Consider the following 10,229-nt stretch of genomic DNA (forward strand, 5'->3'; position numbering starts at 1 on the left):
GATATATTTTGTATTATTTTTAGTATATCAGGCTCTTAAGTTTTCATAAGATCTTCTAGGGAAGGTTTCTTCGAATTTTCTTCCTAGCCCTAAATATTAGGGTAGTTTATTGGAAGGTGAAAGTCAAAATTTGCTGTTTTTTTTAGTACGATAGCTCTAACAATTTTGTTTACATTTTATAAATCAATATAGGCGTACCATTAATAATCCTTATTATGCTACAAACCATCTTTCCTGAAAATATAAAAACGGGTAAGTGCATTTCGGGGTCAATTGTCTGAAAAAAAAAATACCATTAAGGCAATTTTGTTCATATTTTATAAACAAACATTTCGTTAATAGACATGCGGGAGTCATTTCTCCTTTTTTTTAAAAAAATCCATAACTGTTAGTTTACTAGTGGGGTGCATTTTAGACGAGTTTTTCCCAAACACCTGAGGTAATGTTTTTCATATTTCATAAATAAATATTCCATCACTTACAATGCAATGTGACGTCCGCCATTTTTCCTGAAGAATTCCAAAAGAACTGGTTTATTATTGAGGATAAGATTTTTTCGGAGGATTTTCTTAAGAACTTCTAAGATAATTTTTCATATTGCAGAAACATACATATTTTTTTAACAATGTTATAACTTTGCGTAAGCCGTTTCTTCTGAAAGCGTCAAGGGATAGTTTACTCTGGCCTATTTTGTTCATATTTCAGAAACAAAACTTACCAATCTTAGAACATTCTTTTGTTGCTATTTCTTCTCGAGAAACAAGGAGCAGTGTACTCTTGGGATGAGTTCTATCAGACAATTTTATTCGTATTAATGATTGCTTAAGCTGTTTTGTTCATACTTCATAAAAAAAATATTCCACCAACAACCATATAGTGTGGCGTAAATAGTTTCTTCTGAAGATGCCCACAACGAATAGTTTGTTTTTGGAGCCAAGTTCCCTTCCCTAACGATTTTCTCAAAAACTCCTACGCTGAGTTTGTCTGTATTTCATAAACAGCCCTATAATGTAGTGTAAGTCATTTCTTCTGAAGATATCTGCAAGGGAAAGTTTATTCAGGAGGTGAGTTTTTAGGACAATTTTCTAGAATATATACTCAAGCAATTTTGCTAATATTTTATAAATATACACAAGAATAAGTGTACAATATGGCACATGTAACTTGAAGTGAAAAATGTTTAGTCAAGGAGTAGTTTAGTCTTGGAGGTTAATTTTACTTTGAAGTTTTCTGAAAAGATCTATTATTTTGTTAGTATTTCTTAAGTAAATATTCCAGTAATACTGTAACTGCAACATTATTTGATTTAATTTAATAAATGGAAACAAAAAAGTTTAGTCTAGTTATCCATATCTTTTATTATTTTTTTCTCTTTAAATATGCATTTTACATACATTTCTCGGACAATGTCACTTAAATAGTTTTAAATAGTAAACATTATTATGCTTACTTTATATAATCTATTTAAATAGTAAATAACATTATTCTTCACTAAATTAGTAAAAGTAGTATTGTATTATCAGCCCCACTTTTACCTTGCCCATATTAACGATAAAGCAATTTAATATTTGGGGTAAAAGAAATTGTGGCAAGAAACTTAAAATGTTGATTTAAATATAATAATAAAACGCTGAATTACTTACAACATACGCGCACTTCAATAAATAGAATTTCATTATTGGAAGCCTTTCAAGAATCTACTGGTAACAGAAGTGCTAATGAAATGAATTTTTACAGTTTAACGTCCCACGATTATGCCCTTCAAGTTAAGGGAGACGGATGATTAAGGTAAGTGAATAATGATGATGATGATGATGGAAGTATCGGTGGAATGAGAATGTGGAAAGAAACGGAAGTAGCCCGAGAAAACCCACGGACACGATGTTGTGCATCACAAGCTTATTTGGCCGGGGATCAAACCAATGTTAGTCTATACATGGGTTTGTGGGATCCCTGGTTCGATTCCTGCTCGCACCAGGTGGGCTTTGCGGTGAACAAACACCATGTGCATGGGTTTACTAGGGGTTCCCCCGTTTCCTTCCACTTCCTTCATTTCAACATTTCATTAATTTCTCATCATCATCATCTCCTTTAGCCCACACGACATAATCGTGGGACGTAAAACTCAAAGCTTTTTTTCACGTATGGGTTACAAAAGTTTCTAAAATATCCATTATTATTATTATTATTATTATTATTATTATTATTATTATTATTATTATTATTATTATTATTATTATTATTATTATTATTACAGTAGGTTGCTAGAGTGAAGACATACGTACAAAATCTGACTTTTACCGGTGATTTGATGTAGAATGGTTCAAACATTTTAATGATTTATTCCCTCTCTAACGTATTTATGACCCCCAAACTTCTGTGCCTGGTTCCAGGCGTGTTCACCATTTTAGTTACGAGAGGTTAAGTGCTGTATCGCCGGACCAATTTTAGGAAATTTACCGGCTCAATTGGAGAATTTATTTAAGTTTGTGATGAAGAATGAGTGAAAAATCAGGTAAGGGGGGTAGTAAAAGTTAAGGCCGTGGTTGTATTTTTTTTATGTTGTAAGCGGCATTGTATGTGTAGGCGGATGGACTATTTCGCGTAGAAGTACATTTGTTTTACTATACGGATCCGTAGATTGTAAAATATGCAGAAAAAAATGGACAAGTCTTTAATTTGCCCATTTCATGTCGAGAACAAAACCCAACCAACTCCTGCGGGGCTTCTAACCCGTTCCTCCTCCTCCTCCTTCTCCTCTTCCTACTATTACTACTATTTATACTATGGATCCGTATAGCAATAATGCACGCCAGTTGTAACATAATCTAACGAAAGTTAATGCAATCCAACTAAATATAACCGAATGCAGTACATTTTCGTTCTTTTTTTTTATTTTAAAATGGTCTGGCAATACAGCACTAATGTCGTTTCGAGTATAACAAAATAGTGGATTGCGTTTCAAAGCTAACTTTCAAATTATTTTCTGATTCAGAAGTTGCGGAAGAAATTTTTGCGCTCGAACAATAGCAGAAGACATACTTAATGGTGTGATCAGATCTTGTTCTATTAAGATCGTTATTACAGTTGCCGCTAGTGGTGTTAATTACATTGGTGTTTATACAAATAGCTCAAATCATGCAAACATTGAAAAAAAAAACCTATCATAATTCAATATTTCAAACATTCTAAGAGAAGGAATTCGGAGTTGTCCACATATTACATAATGCGGCAAAGGGGGGGAGGGGTTAGGCCTTGCGTTACGAAGTGTGACAAGGAGGGAGAAGAGAGTTTACGTCTTCGTTGCGTAGCACATGTTTTCTTTTTGTTTTAATTTTAATTTTAATTTTTCAGGTTTATGTGCGATCTTTTAAACAATTATTTTATTCAGTTCTTTTCTTTTTTATAAATAACTCAATAAATATTTCTACTATTTTGGGAAGTTACGAACATATAGCTAACATAAATTGAATCATGCAGAAAATGTTTGAAAGTGCTACAAGACACCAGTATGATTGATGACGAATCCTGCATGCATTACAATACGATAAAACAATTTTTTTTTTTTGGCTACTGTAGCATTACATTTACCGCACATGCTTTTCAGGAATTAGTTGTTAGTGAATGTAACCATTGCTTGAAAATGCCCTCGCTTTCCCACTCGTATCGCAATTTCTGAGAATATTGTTCAAAAGTTTTGATTTGAATCATTACCCAATAGTGATGTGAGGTCGAAGATTTTCCGGAAAATTTTCCCCTATATTTTTCCGGAAAATTTTCCGTTCTGAAAAAATATCAGTAATCAAGTAATCAAGTAAGTCAATATCAGTAATGAGTATCAATTCCTCAGCAATCATAAAATTGGTTGAATTCATGTACAGAAATGTAAAAAAGTGAAAGATCCTTTAAACAATCTGAAAATCTTCATGGCTCAGACAATTTTCAGTAGTGTGTAGGAACAAGTTAAACTATTTTTCATGAATCGAATTATTTTCTGTCTTATATGGAAAAATTGAAGAACTTTTTATGAGTCGGAAAATTTTCATCATTTTGAAGCAAAAAGTAAAACAACTTTTTGTGAATTGGAAAGTTTTATTGCTCTGTAGAAACAAGTGAAAGGAATTTTCATGGATCGGAAAATTTTCATCACGATGTAGAAACAAGTGGAAAAAACTTTTCATAATCCGGACAATTTTGGATATTATGTATAGTGATGTTAGGTGGAAAATTTTTCACTATATTTAACTGCACATAGAACTACAAAATTGAATTTCTGTAGAGGAAAGTTAGTCAGCAACAAATTATAATTTTCCGATTAGCTTTCGGGAACCGGAAAATTTTCTAATATTTCAAGTTGGGAAGTAAACTTTTACACAGTGTTTCTCTCTCTCTCTTCATCTGCGAGCTCCTTCGTTGCTAAGCGGTTAGTATACGCGCCTATGGCATGGAAGACCTGGCTTCGATTCCTAGCGGGAGCTCATGTAGTTCGGATTTCATGTTAATCAGTTGGTCCCGTCTTATATAGTCTCGCTGCTCAAAGAGACGTTAAACTCAAAATCAACTCAATTCAACCCTCTCTCTCTCTCTCTCTCTCTCTCTCTCTCTGTCTGTCTGTGTGTGTGTGTATGCAAAGTGCAGAGAACATGAGTTCTAGAGTACAAATATCCAATTCTATTATTTAAAATTTCAATTTATTAAAAGTCATGAATGTTTTCCGATTCATTAAAACATACTCCACTTATTCCTACATTGTTGTTTAGCCGTAGAATTTATTGGTAACAAATATTGTCTTAAAAAGTTTCATGAAGTGAAAATCTAACGATTCTTCATTTCAAGAATGTTTCACTATATAAATTTTTACTTTCCAACTTGAAATATTAGAAAATTTTCTGGTTCCCGAAATCTAATTGGAAAACTATAATTTGTTGCTGTCTAATTTTCCTCTACAGGAACTGTATATCTCAATGTGCAGTTAAATATAGTGGAAAATTTTCAACCTAACATCACCATACATAATATCCAAAACTGTCCTTATAAAAAGAAGTGTTTTCACTTGTTTCTACATCGTGATGAAAATTTTCCGATTCACAAAAAGTTGTTTTACTTTTTGCTTCAAAATGATGAAAACTTTCCGACTCAAAAAGTTCTTCAATTTTTCCATACAAGACACAAAATATTTCGATTTATGAAACATTGTTTCACTTGTTCTTACATAGTACTGAAAATTACATGAGCCATAAAAATTTTACAGATTCTTTAAACGATCTTTCACTTTTTAACATTTTTATACATGATTTCAATCAATTTTATGAATACTGAGGAACTGTTACTTGATCACTGATATTTGTTAAGAACGGAAAATTTTCCGCAAAAATATAGAAGAAAATTTTCCACCTCACATCACGGCTAAACAACGATATAGGAATACGTGGAGTATGATTTTATGAATCGAAAAATTTTCCGTTTCAAAATTTTCCGGAAAATTTTCATCACTGTACAGGATAGAGAATTCTTCAATTCATGAAAAATTGTTTCACTTGTTCCTACATAGTACTGAAAATCGTCTGAGCCATGAAAATTTTCAGATTCTTTAAACAATCTTTCAATTTTTAACATTTACATGACTTTAATGAATTTATGAATACTGAGGAATTGTTACTTGATCACTGATATTTGTTAAAAACGGAACATTTTCCGGAAAAGTATAGAAGAAAATTTTCCACCTCACATCACGGCTATACAACGATATAGGAATACGTGGAATATGTTTTTATGAATCGGAAAATTTTCCGTTTCAAAATTTTTCGGAAAATTTTCACCACTGTACAGGACAGACAATTCTTCGATTCATGAAAAATTGTTTCACTTGTTCCTACATAGTACTGAAAATTGTCTGAGCCATGAAAATTTTCAGATTCTTTAAACAATCTTTCAATTTTTAACATTTACATGACTTTAATCAGTTTATGAATACTGAGGAATTGTTACTTGATCACTGATATTTGTTAAAAACGGAAAATTTTCCGGAAAAGTATAGAAGAAAATTTTCCACCTCACATCACGGCTATACAACGATGTAGGAATAAGTGGAGTATGTTTTTATGAATCGGAAAATATTCATCACTGTTACCCACTCTATTCTTCTATTTGAAACTCTTTCTCGTAAAATAACATTTTCCGTGACGAAATGGTCCGCAATTAGCAGAGTAAAATAAGATATTTAAAACAATAATTCGTCAGATATTAATCTCGTACTGAATTATTTGATTTTGAATTTGAATATTTCTGGGGAAATCGAGTTTATTAGAATTCTGGCGCTGATTTAGGACAAGAAGAATTTGAAAAGGGGTAAACTGAAGCAGGGGCGGACCAGAACAAATTTTCACCCCGGCAAAGTGACTTTTTGGCGCCCTCTCCCTAGTACTAGCCTATATTTTACATTTTATCATAGTGTTTTTAATATTTTAAACCCATTTTTTTTTTAAAAAAAGACATTCATTACCTAGGGAAACTTCACAAAGAATATGGCCCGCTATAAACAATACAAACTCCACCCCGGCTTGGTCTAGTGGCTAGCACGCCTGCCTTCTGTAGTTCTGGATCCAATTCCCGGTGGGTTGCTGTTGAACGATAAAAGTGATTCGGATTCCACTATAATCAGTATCCACATCTCCTTTGGCCATTAAGGCATAAGCGTGGAACGCTAAACTCAAGCAAACAAACAAACAATACTTTCTCCCCATCCACTCTTTATTCTACATGCCATCTCTCCATTTGTCGATACAGTCCCCTTAGTACTATGAAACTCTCTTCTTCCATAGTGAAATGGAAAAAAATTATGTAATTGCCTCTACTTTTCAAGAATATGAACCAAAAAAGTCAGTAGAAAACACATTATAAAATTTACTTTTTGAGGCTCGTTTTGGCGCCCCTCTGACTCTGGCGCCACGGGCAGTCGCCCGGGTTGTCGGCACTTGGTCCGCCCCTGAACTGAAGTCCGAAGAAAATGCTCGAAAGCTTGTTCACAAACAAGATGTCCCTGCTCCTTCACGTGTGCTGCCACCTCGAATCTGCTGTCGACGAGAAAGACAACTGCATCGTCGACACTGGCGAACTTCAAATATACGAAGCATCCTAGATCCCGGACAAAAAGCTCGATGTCAGTTTTTACATGCTGTTTCATCTGCATCTTCCGGCAATATTTCCTCCTTGCCAATCATCGGTGACCTAAAAGGATGAAATCCAATAATTAACTGGTTCATATTAGCTTTGCTTTCTTCAATAACTTAAACCAGAAGTACAAATGATTGAACAAAGCAACGTTTGTTCTTATTTTAAAATATTGACTATGTGCAGTTTCGCCAACTAACTGAACATACTTGCTTCATCAGACACTAGTATTTCTAGTTTAAGTTAAAAGATAGGTTGATCTTCTTAGGAAAACGACAGTATGCAATTTTGAAGACTTAAGACTAGTTAATTAAACAATCTCATGGGGTTAAAATATTATTAGGGTACTACAATTTCTTAATACTTTGATTTATTGGCGAAAAACTACTAGAAATGTATTCAGAATATAAGCATTTTGTAATAAGTTCTACCATAAAAATAACTTTTTTTATTGTAATAACCATCAATATAACCAAAATTGGTGAAAAATCAAAAATTAAAAAGTGTTACGTAACAAATGGGGAGGGGTTCGGACTTGCGTTACGAAGTTTGACAAGGGGGAAGGAGGGTTAAAAATTGGTCAAAATTAGCTTTACGTAATATGTGGACAGCTCCTTTGTAGGGCTTGAAAGTACTCGCAATCAAATAAGAGAGACAATGTCTAATATATTTATTAGAGAACACTTTGCGATCTAAAGGTAATCTATATAAATGTATTGCTTTCGAAGGTGACAATTACATTTCGGTGGTATTGAACGACACGCAGGCAAGAACGTTTTCATTAATCTTGAGTCATGCGTAAATCAAAATCTCGTAGGTGTTGGCTGTCCAACCCATGTTCTTCAAAACAACCGTACCTCAACTTCACTTTTTTAATGAGTTTTATTTTGATTTTTTTAATGTACAGAATGTGTTGGCCATTGGTCTTATCGTGACGAGTGAAAATAGTCTCGCTGCTGACGTCCCCATAAATACCCACTGATCAATCAATCAATCAATCAATCAATCAATCAAGGATAGTGTAAATATTCACGGGATTTTCTTAAATTTCAACGAGTTGTATTGTACCTATATATCAAAGAATAACATTGTATGTCCAAATATTGTCCTGTGATTACTTGTATCCCCCTAAAAGCGCAGAAATGTGGCACAGAAATAAGACAGGAAGTGCTGTAATTTAAAATAACAGCACAATAATAGTAATCAACAATAGCCAAGTTTTGTCTTGTTTCTTTGGATATTGTCAAACCGAAAGAGAAAAAATAACAATTGACAAAAGATAACATTTAAATTTTAAAATAAATCAGTATCTATTATTTTTCTAACTAGCATGTAAAATTGTAAACCAGTTCTAAACATTTATTAGATTGGTTCCGTGGGCAAAATATAGAACAATGGATCAGTACCAAAATGGCCGAAGAAGGAGAGAGAAAAGCAGATGATGAAGCAGAAATCAACGAAAGTATCGAGGAAGAACAAGGTGATTCAATACAAGAACAAAAGATAGAAAAGGTAGAAGTGGAGGAACGCATAGACGAGAGAAGTGAATTGGACGAGACTTGTGTGGTAGACGCAAAATACGTTGAAACAGCTTCAAAGATAAAACTTCAACAAACATGTAATACTATATTGATTATGCCTGATGATGCAAAGGCAATTGCTGCTAGTATTGCTGCTAGGATATTAAACATTCAGGAAACTCTACCACCAGAATTAGTTTCTGAGGATGAGATCACGAGGCTCATTCAAGAGGCTTTAACAATAATGATGTCACAGCCTATGTTACTCGAACTCGTTCCTCCATTGCGAATTTGTGGAGATATTCATGGCCAGTTCTCTGATCTAATAGCGTTATTCCATATAGGAGGTTTTCCACCTTTAACTAACTACTTATTTCTGGGAGATTATGTTGATAGAGGTCCTCAATCTCTCGAAACAGTAATTCTGCTTTTATGCTACAAAGTGATGTATCCGGAAAACTTCTTTTTACTTAGAGGAAATCACGAGGATGCAGCTGTCAACAAAGTATATGGTTTTTACTCAGAGTGCAGGCTTAAGTATACCGTAGGACTGTGGAGGCAGTTTACGAACCTTTTCAATTGCTTACCAGTAGCAGCTATAATCGGAGATAGCATTTTCTGCTGCCACGGTGGTTTAAGCCCGTCTCTAGAAAATATCGATCAAATCAGACATATTAGAAGACCGTCTTCAGTGCCACTGAAAGGATTACTCTGTGATCTTCTGTGGTCAGATCCTTGCAAACGAACTGCTCGATGGGGCGAAAATGACCGAGGAGTTTCCTACGTGTTTGGCAAGAGAATCGTCAAAGAATTTCTCAAGAAAAACAATTTTAGTTTAATCTGTAGAGCACACCAAGTTGTTCAAGATGGCTACGAATTTTTTGCAGGTCGCCGGTTAGTGACAATATTTTCTGCTCCGAATTATTGCGGGGAATTCGACAATGCTGGAGCCATGATGACAGTGGATGAATCTATGAAATGTAGTTTCCAGATTTTATATCCTAAAGACAAAATAAGAGTATCTGTAAGAAAGACATTAGCACAAAGAATTTTTGGGAGTTCAAGTGCCGATGATTTTTATGTAAAGAAAACAATATAAATTTTGTATAATTTAATAATTGATTTAGTACATAATATAATGTTATTGGAAATTAATTCGGATGCTTCGAATATTCAATGTAAGCTTCCAATTCTACTTGAAAGCATCAGGGCTTCAAATTTACAATTTCATCAGTAGGTTGGTGTAGAAATAGCCATTTTGAAACAGGGAGCACTTGCTCGGGCTCAGGAGCGATATCCTTAATTGTGTTCACGCTCAGTAATTTCAATTACGCTCACTCTTAGATTCGCATGGGCTCACTAAAGCACAGGGCACGCTGTACACAATTGAGCTCAAACTCTCAAACCTCATTAGGGCTTTTAATTGCTTGGACCCAATTCTGGCTTCTTGTCCACTTATAGGGCTCTTGTTCACACAAGTTGGCACTTACAAGGAGACTTACGGAAGTGTCATTCACCGATTTTAATGACTACTTTGTA

The 10,229-nt window shown here is 34.1% G+C and overlaps 1 pseudogene; it reads left to right on the forward strand.

Annotated features, from left to right (window-relative positions):
• The first annotated feature begins 8,427 nt into the window (after positions 1-8,427).
• Positions 8,428-9,839, forward strand: LOC145662594 (serine/threonine-protein phosphatase alpha-2 isoform pseudogene; annotated as a pseudogene).
• Positions 9,840-10,229: the final 390 nt, after the last annotated feature.

Source organism: Thermobia domestica, chromosome 10 (genome assembly GCF_964235325.1).
Source record: "Thermobia domestica chromosome 10, izTheDome1.hap1.1, whole genome shotgun sequence".
In the NCBI taxonomy this organism is placed as follows: Eukaryota; Metazoa; Arthropoda; class Insecta; order Zygentoma; family Lepismatidae; genus Thermobia; species Thermobia domestica.